Here is a 15,937-nt window from a genome sequence, read left to right as displayed (position 1 = left end):
GGCACTGGGCAGACTGGTGGCGCTGGACAGACTGGCGGCGCTGGGCAGACTGGCGGCGCTGGGCAGACTGGTGGCACTGGGCAGACTGGCGGAGCTGGCGGCACTGGGCAGACTGGCGGCGTTGGGCAGACTGGGAGCACTGGGCAGACTGGGAGCACTGGCGGCGCTGGGCAGACTGGGAGCACTGGGCAGACTGGGAGCACTGGCGGCGCTGGGCAGACTGGGAGCACTGGCGGAGCTGGGCAGACTGGGAGCACTGGCCGCGCTGGGCAGACTGGGAGCACTGGCCGCGCTCGGCAGACTGGGAGCACTGGCCGCGCTCGGCAGACTGGGAGCACTGGCCGCGCGGGGCAGACTGGGAGCACTGGCCGCGCGGGGCAGACTGGGAGCACTGGCCGCGCGGGGCAGACTGGGAGCACTGGCCGCGCTGGGCAGACTGGGAGCACTGGCCGCGCTGGGCAGACTGGGAGCACTGGCGGCGCTGGACAGACTGGAAGCACTGGCGGCGCTGGACAGACAGGAGACTCCGGCAGGGCAGGAGAGGAGAAAGGCTCTGGCTGCGCTAAACAGGCGGGAGACTCCGGCAGCGCAGGAGGGGAGAAAAGCGCTGGCTGCGCTGAACAGGCGAGGCGCACTGGAGGCCTGGTGCGTGGTGCTGGAGCTGGTGGTACTGGATCGAGGACACCCACAGGAAGCCTGGTGCGGGGAGCTGCTACCGGAGGACTGGTGTGTAGAGGTGGCTCTGGATAGACCGGACCGTGCAGGCGCACTGGAGCTCTTGAGCACCGAGCCTGCCCAAGCTTACCTGGCTCGATGCCCACTCTAGCCCGGCCAATAGGAAGGGCTGGTATGTGCCGCACCTGGCTCTGCACCCGCACTGGAAACACAGTGCGCTCCATAGCATAACACGGTGCCTGCCCGGTCTCTCTAGCCCAACTGGGAGCACAGGGAGTTTGCGCAGGTCTCCTACCTGGCATAACTATTCTCCCTTCTAGCCCCCCCCCCAATAATTTTTTGGGGCTGTTTTTCCGGCTTCCTTGCCAACCGTGTTCCCTCGTATCGTCGGCTCCTATCTCCCGCTGCCTCTGCTCTCCTTAGTGCCTCCACCTGTTCCCATGGGAGGCGATCTCTTCCGGCCAATATCTCCTCCCAAGTGTAACAACCTTTACCATCCAACACGTCTTCCCATGTCCATTCTCCGAATAATTCATCCTCCCTTTGCTGCTCCAGCTGTCGCTGCCTGTTTAAACCAGCGTTTTAGCCGGCGTGTCTTTTTCTTTGACTCGATTCGCCTGTAGCCCTCTTCGCACTGCTGAAGCGAATCCCAGGCAGGCTCCTGCACTCGCTCTGGGTCGGCCGCCCACCTGTCGATTTCCCCCCACGTCGTATACTCCATGCCTCTACCGTCCATAACGTCCTCCTTTAGCTCCTGCCAGTTTACACACTGCTCGGTCTGTGAGTGGTGGGTGTTTCTGTAACGGCGTTCGTCTGTTGAATGAAGAGAGTCAGACCGAAATGCAGCGTGTAGGTTACTCATGACTTTAATGAAAGTATCGCGGTACATGAAATAACTTAACTAAATACAAAAACAACAAACGGAACGTGAAACCTATTACAGCCTATCTGTTGAACACTACACAGAGACAGGAACAAACACCCACAAAATACAACGAGAACTCAGGCTACCTAAATACGGTTCCCAATCAGAGACAACGACAAGCACCTGACTCTGATTGAGAATCGCCTCAGGCAGCCAAGCCTAACTAGACACACCCCTAATCAGCCGCGATCCCAAATATTACAAACCCCAATGCGAAACACAACATATAAACCCATGTCACACCTTGGCCTACCCAAACATATAACAAAAACACAAAATACAATGACCAAGGCGTGACACCTATACAATAGACAATGTATTTTATCAGAATGGGAAATGAACTCTATAAGTGTATCTCTCTCTTGTGTTACAGTATTTATGTTCCTCCATATATGTACATAATTTCTCCCATAGCCCGCCCATAAGACAGTCACCCTCCTGGAAGCCGATCAAGAAACATGCAGACCCCTTTCACAGAAATCACCGGTGATTGGTGGGAGTGTAACTGACAGTTAACCTGTAAGTCTATGTCGTTGTTTGAATTGTTTACGTGTCCGCTGTGTGGGGGAAATGATAAGACAAGCGGAACTACATAGCTAATACTGTTGTAACAGGGATCCTTATTGTAGCAACACACTTTTGGAGGGAAGGCAATCCCGCACTGTGTTAGTTAAGTTTTCATGTCATCGGGTGTAGTTCATAAAGGTTGAAGCGTGTATGTTAGGATGGTAACGTTATAATAATTAAGGATGAAGTGTGAATTAATGCCAGGAATAATACATGTGAGGTTTGATTCCTCCCTTCTGTAAAAAGCAGCCAATGAGGTATTTTACCATTATTCATGTGTTTAATCTGATACTGATATAGCACCGGCTAAACTATTTATGTATGTAAGCACTTCAGAGTTATACCAAGCTAATATGTCACTCGTCAGATAAGGAGAATGTAAGAGTGTGCTTAATTGTATTTTTCATTTACTTTATAGTTCCCACGGAAGGTGATAATTCTGACTAAATCTAAAGAATAAAGCGGCCAGTTCAAATCAAGGAGCGGTTGTGCTCGTGGTTACTGGAGGGAGCTACAGTACTCCCTTCACAAAACAGCGCAAACCTGCACTAACCAGAATAGAAACAGGAGTGGGAGGCCCCGGTGCACAACTGAGCAAGAGGACAAGTACAGTACATTAGAGTATATAGTTTGAGAAACAGACACCTCACAAGTCCTCAACTGGCAAATTCATTAAATAGTACCCGCAAAACACCAGTCTCAACAGTGAAGAGGCGACTCCGGGATGCTGGCCTTCTAGGCAGAGTTCTTCTGTCCAGTGTCTGTGTTCTTTTTCCCATCTTAATCTTTTCTTTTTATTGGCCAGTCTGAGATATGGCTTTTCCTTTGAAACTGTGCCTAGAAGGACAGCATCCCGGAGTGGGGTCAAATTGCCATAGATAAAATGCAATTGTGTTCGTTGTCCGTAGCTTATCCCGCCCATACCATAACCCCACAGCCACCATGGGCAGTCGGTTCACAACGTTAACATCAGCAAACCACTCACCCACACAACGCCTTACTCATGGTCTGTGGTTGTGGGGCCGGATGGATGCGGCTTATGGTAGAGAAATTAACATTCAATTCTCTGGCAACAGCTCTGGTGGACATTCTTGCAGTCAGCATGCCAATTGCACTCCTTCAAAACTTGAGATATCTGTGGCATTGTGTTGTGTGACCTTTCATTGTCCCCAGCACAAGGTGTACCTGTGTAATGATCATGCTGTTTAATCAGCTTCTTGATATGCCACAGCTGTCAAGTGGATGGATTATCTTGGCAAAGGAGAAATGCTCACTAACAGGGATGTAAACAAATTTGTGCACAAAGTTTGATAGAAATAAGCTTTTCGTTCGTATGGAAAATGTCTGGGATCTTTTATTTCTGCTCATGAAACATGGAACCAACACTTTACATGATCCGTTTATGTTGTTATTCAGTGGAGATGGAAAACACATCCTAAGAAAGGAGGAAGGAGAAGAGATGAGGAGACGAATCCACTTCAGACTATTTAGCTGCGCCCTAGGCTCTGGCAAGATGACCAACCATGTGACCCAATTAGCTAATTAATTACCTCAATCACAGCACCACCCCCATATAAAAGTACCAGAGAACATGCTACTTATCAACTGTTGTTTTGACTAGGATACTGTCAGTACGTGATAGTTGATGTTGTGTCAACTAGCAGGTGTAGTTTAATAGCTGTTCCTGGCTAGGGTTAGACACTTCTACGGAGCAATGGCTTTTGGGTGTTGGATGGGGTAAGTTTGGTGGTGGGCTTAAATGTTTTGAATAAGTGTTTTGATGCTGGCAACCTTTATTGACCTGTGCTATTGTTTTTCTTACAGAGTATTTGTACTCCTGTCTGTATGGCCTAGTGTAAGATGTTCTGACCTTCCAAGAGGTAAGAAACTTAAATTGAGTCAGCTTAGCCTTTATACAAGCTGTAGAACACTTGTTTGAATTGTTGGTCAGAATCTTTTAGTTTCCACCCTTCAGATTCTCACCTTGTGTGTCTATATAGGGGCCATTGAGACTGCATGCCGGGATCGATACCTGTTGGTAACAACCCAACTCTCATTTGCTGGGAACGAACCTCGCTTTGAAGCGGTTGGTAAGTAGGCTTTTAACGTTAAGTCTGCTGCAAAATGGGTCTGAAACCAGGTTTGGTCAGCTCATGAACTTGGCATCTTAACATGTCTTGGCCAGGGTTTGGTAGCTGGTGCTGACAAGTCTCTCCCTGCAGTATATTTCAGTCTCTCTGTGCCTGTTGGACCACTTAAGAATAAACTGATTTTTATTTAGTATTGGACTTGAGCATATTCAAATCATTTGATATGACCCAGTTCTTTACCCCTATCTAGATTCTGATGGCGTTCACCCCATCACTAAGCAGTATGGGTCAGAGTGTGGCTACATGTTCAGTATCCTCCCTCTGCCTGGCCTTGCTGAACTCAGAGCCTCCTACTTCTCCTGCCACACTGACAACCAGGTTCATATATTTTCTGTGCATTGTGGTCTTTTAAAAGCCACAACCCATGGGCACACTGGTTAAATCAACATTTCAATTACATTGAACCAATGTGGAGTAGCCATTGAGTTGATATCTGTGCCCATGGGAAGGGCTTTTAAACTATATTTTCTAGTTAAATTACTACCAGGTATCTCAGTTGAAGGTCTTGTTTTTGTATCTTAGGATGATGAGGTGTTCACTTTTAGCTTTAACTTGATCACAATTGATGTGAATGGAGTGGAAGCCACCTACTCTGTGAATGCAACCTGCCCCCTCCCTCTACCCTGGTCCCCCAGAGAAGTCAGCTGTGAGGAGAACTATATGGAGGTACTTATGCATGGATCTAGACTGTATCAGGGCTCGTGGAGGTGGGCTTGTGTATTTTTATAGGAGAGTGTTATGTTACCCTGTAGGTGTCAATGAGGAGTGACGTTTCTTGTCTGTCTGGTACAACGGATGCCTGGACTGCTGCCCTTGCTAAAGTAAGCTAAAGGCTATTTGGCAAATTGTCAATTAGATGAGCTCCACCAGTTTGTCCCCAATACCACCATGCATGCCCTGTCTCTTGTTCCCCATCAGGCCCACAGCTCTGCCACGTCTACCTGGCAGGTGATGTTCCAGCAGGAGGGGCAGCAGCTGATTCCCATGTCATTCTCAGAGGCTCGGGAGCTGGGCTACGTGTTCCACCTCACCCAGGGAGACTGGTGTTCCGCTCACCCTACACACCACGGTCTGTTATGGGGTCTGTCTCCATGGTGAGGATTTAAATGTCATGTTCAATGGCTTCCTTTATCTTGGTTGTCTTCAGGCTTGCTTAATTTGACATTAACGACCTAGACTGGTGGCTGTAATCCAAGAGGGTCTTACATTGCGTAATGTTTAAAACCAGGGTTATGCAGGATGGGAAGGAAGCCACTTATTTAGACTACTGAAATGCCCCTTTTGTACTATTGGCAAGTACACTTCATCCTTTATTCAATTCCAGATCAATGGTTCAGTGGTGGAGGTGGTCCATACTGTTCTCCAGGCAGAGATGGGTGGTTATGATGGTGGACTGGATTGTTGCGTGCAGCACAAGTAAGTTCCAGTGCAATATCAGGTTCCACATTATCATGGTTCAGACCTGAAGGGACTGGCTTGTCTTAAGCAATAGCGATGGCACAGTTAAGCAAATAATACTTTCACCTATGAAGTTATTTCAGATCGGTGAGATGTTTCGATCACTCAGTTGCAGAGGAAGAATTGCTCACAGGGTCTTAACACTTGTAATTTCTTTCCAGATGAAGGGATGTATGATGGGACGGGGCTGGTCTGGCAGACCCCACGCTGCTGTCCCCGCTGGTCTCTGGCCTCTCTGGTTTGGAGAGCAGCAAGATCTCAATGGGGGTGGATGGGCAGCTCCTGGATGAGCCCATCACAGCAGAGCGAGGCTACAGCCTGGACATAAGTGACACCACTGTCCAGATCAGCATCCCTTTCAACGCTGCCGGAGGATACAGAAAAGTCAGTAGCGTACTAGACTGGCATCTCACCATTCACATGGAGACACTTACCTTGTATTCTGATGCAGAGAAGCTGCAAATGGCTTCAGTCACTCATGTCCTCTGTACACCTTGAATATTCTACTTTGTACCATATAACCTAATGGCAGATGCTTCATAACGGTTTCAACTCTTCCAGAGCTTTGTGATGGGCAACATGTACCATGAATTCTATGTGGTCCATCTCTACTATGAACAAATCTTTCTTGATGACTGTGGTGTGGAGACCAGACTCCGCCTCCACAGGCCCATGAACACACCCCTTCTGATCCAGCACCTCACCATCATTAACGGTAAGTTTTACTAACCTATCCGAAGTGGCTCTTCAGCTCCATGGTCATGATTGCTAACCCTGTTGTCCTTCTCCCACCACAGAAACAGTCCTTGAGGATCGTGTGTTTACTGTTTACCTGGGGAATCTCTCCTACGATGTTGACCTGGTGGCTGTGACGATCAATGGTCACAACTTCACCATACTAGAGGCGAATAAAAGTGGCCTCGTCATAACCATGGTCCCCCAGCCCAATAGTACCCTACATGCCTACATTCTCAGGGTACCATTTGAGGATGCTGTTGTTCACAAGCTGGTAAAGAGAAATACTTATTTTTACTCTAATGAACTGTGGTTTTCCTCAGTATTTCCTCATGGCTTCTTGATAAGGGAATTTATGTTTAATGTAATAAGATTATCTGAATGACATTAAGAGTTATGACTGAAGTATTTCACCCTAATAGTTACAGAAGCTTAGACTATGTGTTTAGACACAATACTAGAATATTGTGGGAACATTGTGTTTGTGTGATAAAGAGGAACTGACAACACATGTATTCTGCCCTTGAGTTGCGTTCCCATGCAAAACTAGACAGATAGCTAACAACTAAGTCTTCAATAAAACTCCCAAGGCGTGACTTTTCTTGAATGAATATATTGAAAACGTTTATGTTGTGAAACTGCAAAATACAGAAAATAATATACTTTAGTGTTCAATTCACACCGACATACTGTAGCTGTACATTAAACTGTAGCTGTACAAAGCACGCGCTAAGGTACCATGCATCTGGCATGATGCCAAACCATATAGCTAATTGTTAACCATATGGTAATTGCTCCTTTCATTACTCTAATAATAACAATCTATGTAGAATAACAAAGCATATTACACTAGAAACAGTAACAAAACTACAGTATTGTATATTTTACAATTCGTTTGCATGACACATGAGCAAAGTAATACAGCTAACGACATACACAAGGCATTGCAATATGTGAGTAAATGCAACCAACATTGATATGTAAGAAACTCTATCAATAACAAGATGATCATCATTAGCTAAATGCTTGAATCGAACTTACAAACAAATGTTTTTCCAAGGCTGAAGCGTGACAAATAACTACATTGAAAGACCTGCACCGTAGCGTTTGTAGCTGCTTCTATGCGTGCAAAACAAATTCTGAACTTCCCGTTTGCGTTGTCTTTCTAAGTACCAGAAAGCGCCACTAAGGGGCAAATGACACCATTGAACACAATGTAAATCCAATTTAACCATTGTAATAAAATAATCTGTTACCTTCTAACAGGATGGCAGCACAACATGTGTTAGTACTGTGAGACCAAGGACAGGTGAAAGTCCCCCCCCCCCAGGGAGGAACATACACTTGTAGGAGTTATATAGAAGGCTGTGCGCATGATAGGTTTCTTAGCACCTTCTCGTGAATAAAGGACTACCTTTGGCTTAAGCTGAGTCTTTTCCTATTTATAAAACCCAGGGTCTTACAAACCTCGGGAATTGGTCAAAGCTTGATTGTGGTTATAATCATTGGGATAGAAAATTCTCATGACACTTGTTATTGGAAGAGATCCCAGGTTCCTCAACATTTTTCAATGTGTTTTGGGGACCTCGGATTCACCCCTAATATGTGGATGTAAGATTTGTTTCTAAATGAGTTCATATCCATAGTACTCGCCAGAGGGGCTTCTTCAGTTCTCGTTGGCCATCAACTACACGTTGGTAATCCTGCCTCAAGAGGAGCCCTTCTACTACCTGGCCTCAGTCGTGGCTCAGTTTAATGATGTCTGTAAGTTGACTTGAACTTTATTAAGAGACCTAGGCTGGAAGTGATATTTCTCAGTCTTCCGAGCCTCCTGGTTCTGACCACTGCCTTAACGTGGACACAGCCCAGTGATCTACCACTGTTTACCCCTGTCATTTTGGCACTATTGACTAAACTATTGGGCCGATCTTTTCTTCGTCAGTTCCTCCGGTCTTCAAAGGCGTCTGCAATGAGAAAAGCATCCGTTTCCATATGGACCATAAGCCATTTGACTACCTGTGGGAGGTGGGTGTTGGCCCCTACATTCTGACCACAAATCTGGCAGCCAAGCGGGGCTACATCATGCAGAATGACAGCAAGAGTCTGACCCTGGAAGTGCCCCTCTTCTCTGTTGGCTACACTTATAAGGTGAGATGCTCATTGGTCAAGTGCTTAAATTGGCTTGTCGTTGGCTCAAGTAGGAGTTATAATTATTTAAAATGTACCTTTTGCTTTTTTCCCAGGACATCAATTTGAAGCAGTTCAACGGCTCATTTGAAATTCACTCACGACTTCCTAAGACCTTGGAGGTCAAGAGTTCCTTGGCCAAAGCTTGTCTCTTCCAGACTACTGAGGTCATAGGTAACTACTAGTGCCTCATCTTTGCCTGCAACTTAATTTATTGCCTGACTGTTTAGTGTTAATCGTTCACCTTGTTCTAGCCCAGCTCTAACAACTTTCTCTAGTGTGTTCCACTGAAGGGGTGGTGACAGTGGTTACTGATGTGACTCTGGCCATCCCTGGAGCTGAACCCAATGGAACCTTTCTCCTGGACTCCACCTGCAGGCCTCAAGAGACTGATGACACCAGGGCTCTCTTTAGCTTTGGACTCCACACCTGTGGTACCAGGGTCCAGGTATAACTGTCCAACCCATACAATTTGACTCATTCAAGTGACTGGCCCTACCAGTGACTACTTCAAATAAGTTTGTCAGCATCTAACCTGGTAACCCAGAACTCATCTGGCTTAATTTGTTCAGCTGCATGACTTAGTTCTGGTTACATTTGTCTTAGAATTTGCCCAATCCTGATGCGTCCAAATAAACGCTGGAACTACTGCTGTTATCATTGGTTCAGGCGCAGAATCGGTCCACGAGATCAGCAAGCCGCCATCTCAAACTGTCAACATACAGGCTGAATATTTAAATTAATATTCAGACATTGACTGACAGGTGTCTATATTTCTCACGAGGCCTGACAAGGGAACAGCCATTTAGTTTTTTTTGGCTTGCAACAGTTTGATATTCAATGAATCATGTTCAGGCTTGTGACATCCTCTTGTCATCTAGGTTGACCATCAGCATGTTACCTACGAAAATGATATCAACATTGAGCACAAGAGCCAATCTGTGAACGCACCAGTCAAAACCAGGGATACTGCCTCTGTGTACGTGACTTCACTGATAATCTACCTCATTGGTTGAATTAAAAATATTTACGTCAGTCATTAACTCCCACTACAGGCACTTGTGGCTTTAATGTTCAGTTCTCTTTTTAGGGTGACAGTTCGGTGTGTCTATCCACTGAGTGACCTATACAAGCTGTTTGCATATTGGCGGTTTGAGGCAGACTCTCCAGGAGTTGGCACCATCTTGACTAGAGAAGCTGTAAAAAGTAAGTGTTCGGTAGTTGTGCAGCTAAAGAGGGTGGTAAAACTGCTACAGCTTTTTAAACCTGACTCTCTGTCCAATCATAGCATTTCAGCCCACCTTTCCACCCACCACCAGAAGACCGTTGACCTCCACAACTACTTCCAACACGGGCCTTAGTCCTGGGAGGGAAATGCCTGGCATCAACCCTAGGGCTAAATACGTCAAAGTCTTCAGCTGGCAAATGAACCAACCTAAAGGAACCACTTAGGCCCAGACCCCAGTCACTCTCCATACAATGGTATGAGATGGAGAGATCTGTTCTACATGTCATATTCCTAGATGAGATCTAGCTTCATTTTATTCTCTCCACAGGAACAAATGAAACCACTGACTGAATCGGGAGTGATTGCGGTGTTTTTGAATATAAATAAGTCTGGTTCTTAATAAAAAATGTCTTCCAAGCTGTACCTTGTCCTGATTGTTATGGGATGTGGCTGCATCCAGTTTGGGGATTATATCACAAGTGAGGACTTTGTTTGGTAACTAAGTTGGCTAGGTAAAGTCTTTGTGTGCGACGCATTTGAATATCTTTCATCTCAGTCACTTACGACACATGTTGGCCTTTAAGGGGTGATCAGCAATTCTAACTGTGGCCACCCTGCCACTTTTGGTCAACTGCTGCAGGATGGGGCCTGAATCTAAGCACACAGATCCATAAACTGCATTTTGGCAGCAAGGTGTGACCATGTTGAGGCTAGTTTTACTAGAAATGGATTAAAGCAAGCTCGTGGCATTACGCTATATTAGTCCAAATCAATGGGTAACTACAGATGACTCCTACTCATCCTAGAACTTAAAGCCTCTGTAGACAGAACAATATAAGGCTATTGCTGCTTTTTTTTACCATGCTGTTTAAATGTCTGAATTCAAAGGGTGTTAGAATGAGTGGCTGACCACTTGGTTATGCCTATAATTTAAGGCTCATACACTGTCGAGTTATACACATTTTACCTGGATGCTGTTAACATGTACCCCAATTTTGACCTTACACAACACACTGCATCAGCCAGTGTCAAGTTGTGTGACTGAAATGCTAAATTGTAATTCGTCCCATCAGAATGTGGCATAGGTCTAGATTACACTACGACAGTTGGCACAAGTCATATCCTGGTAGAAGTGATTCAGCCACTTAATCTTTAAAGTTGACGGTGGTCCAGCTTGTTCATTGATGGAAGTGTCATTAACAGGCTATTTCAGTGTCAGCTTAGATTTGATAATCAGAATCACATTTGACTGGTCAAATTGCTCCAGACAACTAGCCTTCAGCTAGACATCAATGCTCATCCAACAATGGTAGGCCTATAGTTTACTTTTGGGTGGAAGCATTTGATTATCCAATGGCATAGGCCTATTTTTGGATTTGTGTACACAACTATTCTCACAGCGAGCCATGTGACCGACATTTTCATAGCTCCAGGAATCGTTCCACCATTGGGGGCCAGGGCAGCGAACAGTAAGTTATATTTCCTAATTCTAAATTTAATTACAAAACAATGTAATGAAAGGTTTTGTCACATGATCGGTGAAAACGCCACGCATTCAACTCATGACTGATGGACAGCTCAAGAACTAGGGTGTCGACGTTTGATTGAACTCGTATATTTAATGTCGGCTACCTGTTTTGCATGTGTTTGTGTAAAATTGCCTCTGCTGAGAGAGTAGGCAGTTTACCCACTTTCAGACAAATATATTGTGGGTTTAGGGACTGAAAATGAACAAGTATAAATAACATTAAGTGTTGGTCACATGTTTCATGAGTTGAAATAAAAGATCCCTGAAATGTTCCATACACAACTTATTTCTCACGTTTTGTGCACAAATGTATCTTACCAGTTAGTGAGCATTTTAACTTTGCTGAGATAATCCATCCACCTGGCATGTCAAGAAGCTGATTAAACCGCTGGGGATAAAAGGCCACTAAATGGTGTAGTTTTGTCAACACAATGCCACAGATGTCTCAAGTTATGAGGGAGTGTGCAATTTGCATGATTGCAGGAACGTCCACCAGAGCTGTTGCAAGACAATTACATTTTCATGTCTCTACCATAAGCCGCGTTCAACGTCGTTTTACAGAATTTGGCAGTTCGTCCAACCGGCCTCACAACCGCAGACCACGTGTAACCACGCCAGCCGTGACCTCCGGCTTCTTCATCTGCAGGATCATCTGAGACCAGCTACCCGGACAGCTGATGAAACTGTGGGTTTAGACAACTGAAGAATTTCTGCACAAACTGTCAGATACAATCTCAGGGAAGATCATCTGTATGCTTCACCAGGGTCTTGACCTGGCTGCAGTGTGGCATTGTAACCAACTTCAGTGGGCAAATGCTCACTTTCAATGGCCACTGGCAGGCTGGAGATGTGTGCTTTACAAGGATTAATCCAGGTTTCAAATGAACCGGGCAGATGGTAGACATCTTGTGGGTGAGAGGTTTGCTGATGTCAACAGAGTGGCCATGGGGTTATGGTATGGGCAGGCATAAACTACGGACAATGAACACAATTGTATTATATCAATGGTAATGTCGCACCGCATGAGGCATATGGTGGTCACACCAGAAACTGATGGGTTTGCTGATTCACGCTCCTACTTTTTTAAAGGCATCTGTGAACAACAGATGCATATCTGAATTTATGTGAAATCCATAGATTAGGGACTAATTCATTTATTTCAATGGACTGGATTCCTTATATGGGGCGGTTGCAAGTTCAAATCCCCGAGCTGACAAGGTACAAATCTGTCCTTCTGCCCCTGAACAGGCAGTTGTAACCCACTGTTCCCTAGTAGGCCCTCATTGAAAATAAGAATTTGTCTTAAAACCTCATAAGCCCACCCGACACGCAGGCGTCCCATCTAGCCATCAGGAAATGCAAATGCACCACGCCAAATGCTAATAGCACTCGTTAAAACTCAAACGTAATTAAAACACACATGCAGGGTACTGAATTAAAGTTACACTCGTTGTGAATCTAGCCAACAAGTCAGAATTTTAAAATGCTTTTCGGCGAAAACATGAGAAGCTATTATCTGATAGCATGCAACACCCCGAAATACCTGAAGGGGACGTAAACAATATAATTAGCATAGACGGCGCTACACAAAACGCAGAAATAAAATATAAAACATTCATTACCTTTAACAAGCTTCTTTGTTGGCACTCCTATATGTCCCATAAACATCACTATTGGGTCTTTTTTCCGATTAAATCGGTCCATATATACCCAAAATATCGATCTATGAAGAGTGTATGATCCAGAAAAAACACAGTTTTAAAACGCAACGTCATTTTTTTAAATTAAAAAAGTCGACGATAAACTTTCACAAAACACTTCGAAATACTTTTGTAATCCAACTTTAGGTGTTAGTAAACGTTAATAATCTATCAAATTGATCACGGGCGATGTGTATTCAATAGCTCCACGTCTTTAAATCATGGTCGGAAATCTCTCTTCCAAAACATCCTGTCGGAGACCGGAAGGAATGGGGTCTCTCTTCCTCGTTTGACCAAGGAAGATGCCAAGACTGGCGACATTGTGTGGAAGCTGTAGGACTTGTAATCTCGGCCCCATCTAATTTGCTGTGCCATAGACAATACATGCAGGTGGCGCATTTATATTTTTTCCACTTTTTGGTGATCAGTTTTCCTTCTGTTATAGTCACAGCCGTGATTTAAACAGTTTTAGAAACGTCAGAGTGTTTTCTATCCACACATACTAATCATATGCATATACTATATTCCTGGCATGAGTAGCAGGATGCTGAAATGTTGCGCGATTTTTAACAGAATGTTCGAAAAAAGTAAGCCCTAAGCTTAAGTGGTTTTAACTGACTTGCATAGTTAAATAAAGGTCAAATAAAATGTTCAAAAAAATATGAACTGTAACTCGGTAAAATCTTTGAAATCATTGCATGTTGGGTTTATATTTTGGTTCAGTATAGAACCATAGATCAGTACCTCTGTGATGTGCTCACAGCTAACTTCTCTGGAGATTAGGGCAGAGGAGACCAGGTGTTAGATATGGTGTAGCTTGTCTCCACTGTTGTTAGTCATGAACAAGTTGAAGTTAAAGCTTGTCCTCCTAAGAGGGTAGAAAAGCATTTTTTTAATGGTGTGGTTGGAAGCCCATGGGCTTATAGAAAACCACACCTCAACAAAAACTATACACAATATATACACTACCGTTCAAAGATTTGGGGTCAACAGCGCCGACAGAGATGGCCGCCTCGCTTCACATTCCTAGGAAACTATGCAGTTTTTTGTTTTTTTTACGTGTTATTTCTTACATTAGTACCCCAGGTCATCTTAGGTTTCATTACATACAGTCGAGAAGAACTACTGAATATAAGAGCAGCGTCAACTCACCATCAGTACGACCAAGAATATGACTTTCGCGAAGCGGATCCTGTGTTCTGCTTTTCACCCAGGACAACGGAATGGATCCCAGCCGGCGACCCAAAAAAACGACTTCGTAAAAGAGGGAAACGAAGCGGTCTTCTGGTCAGACTCCGGAGACGGGCACATCGTGCACCACTCCCCAGTATACTTCTCGCCAATGTCCAGTCTCCCTCCTCATTCCAGAGGGACATCAAGAGACTGTAACGTTCTTTGCTTCACGGAAACATGGCTCACTGGAGAGACGCTATCGGAGTCGGTGCAGCCAGCTGGTTTCTCCACGCATCGCGCCGACAGAAACAAACATCTTTCTGGTAAGAAGAGGGGCGGGGGCGTATGCCTTATGGCTAACGAGACGTGGTGTGGTCACAAAAACATACAGAAACTCAAGTCCTTCTGTTCACCTGATTTAGAATTCCTCACAATCAAATGTTGACCGCATTATCTACCAAGGGAATTCTCTTCGATTATAATCACAGCCGTATATATTCCCCCCCAAGCAGACACATCGATGGCTCTGAACAAACTTTATTTGACTCTTTGCAAACTGGAATCCATACATCCTGAGGCTGCATTCATTGTAGCTGGGGATTTTAACAAGGCTAATCTGAAAACAAGACTCCCTAAATTGTATCAGCATATCGATTGCGCAACCAGGGCTGGCAAAACCTTGGATCATTGCTATTCTAACTTCCGCGACGCATATAAGGCCCTACCCCGCCCTCCTTTTGGAAAAGCTGACCACGACTCCATTTTGTTGATTCCTGCCTACAGACAGAAACTAAAACAAGAAGCTCCCACGCTTAGGTCTGTCCAATGCTGGTCCGACCAATCTGATTCCACACTCCAAGACTGCTTCCATCACGTGGACTGGGATATGTTTCGTATTGCGTCAGACAACAACATTGACGAATACGCTGATTCGGTGTGCGAGTTCATTAGAACGTGCGTTGAAGGTGTTGTTCCCATAGCAACGATTAAAACATTCCCAAACCAGAAACCGTGGATTGATGGCAGCATTCGCGTGAAACTTAAAGCGCAAACCACTGCTTTTAATCAGGGCAAGGTGACCAGAAACATGACCGAATACAAACAGTGTAGCTATTCCCTCAGCAAGGCAATCAAACAAGCTAAGCGTCAGTATAGAGAAAAAGTAGAATCTCAATTCAACGGCAATAGGTATGTGGCAGGGTCTACAGTCAATCACGGATTACAAAAAGGAAACCAGCCCCGTCACGGACCAGGATATCTTGCTCCCAGGCAGACTAAATAACTTTTTTGCCCGCTTTGAGGACAATACAGTGCCACTGACACAGCCTGCAACCAAAACATGCGGCCTCTCCGGAACTACGTAGCTAATACTGTTGTAACGGGATCCTTACATACCTTAAGGGAAGATTTCGGCAGTACCTGTATGGTTAGTGAGAAAGTCCATATTGCAAATGTACGGTCCCTTACTAGACGTCCGAAATCGTTTGTAAAATTCGCGGACGGCGTCGGGCCGAGCGGCAGGGCCGGACCTACCAGGAAGTCATCAAATGAACTTTGTCGGACATTCGGTTTCCGTTTTACAAAAATAATAAGATTTAGGTCATTTTTCCG

The 15,937-nt window shown here is 45.1% G+C and overlaps 1 pseudogene; it reads left to right on the top strand.

Moving 5' to 3' along the window:
• Window positions 1–3,766: 3,766 nt before the first annotated feature.
• On the top strand, window positions 3,767–10,346 carry LOC124013854 (annotated as a pseudogene).
• Window positions 10,347–15,937: the final 5,591 nt, after the last annotated feature.

Source organism: Oncorhynchus gorbuscha, linkage group LG25 (assembly GCF_021184085.1).
Source record: "Oncorhynchus gorbuscha isolate QuinsamMale2020 ecotype Even-year linkage group LG25, OgorEven_v1.0, whole genome shotgun sequence".
Taxonomy (NCBI): domain Eukaryota; kingdom Metazoa; phylum Chordata; class Actinopteri; order Salmoniformes; family Salmonidae; genus Oncorhynchus; species Oncorhynchus gorbuscha.
This window is presented reverse-complemented; position numbering and strand designations above follow the sequence as displayed.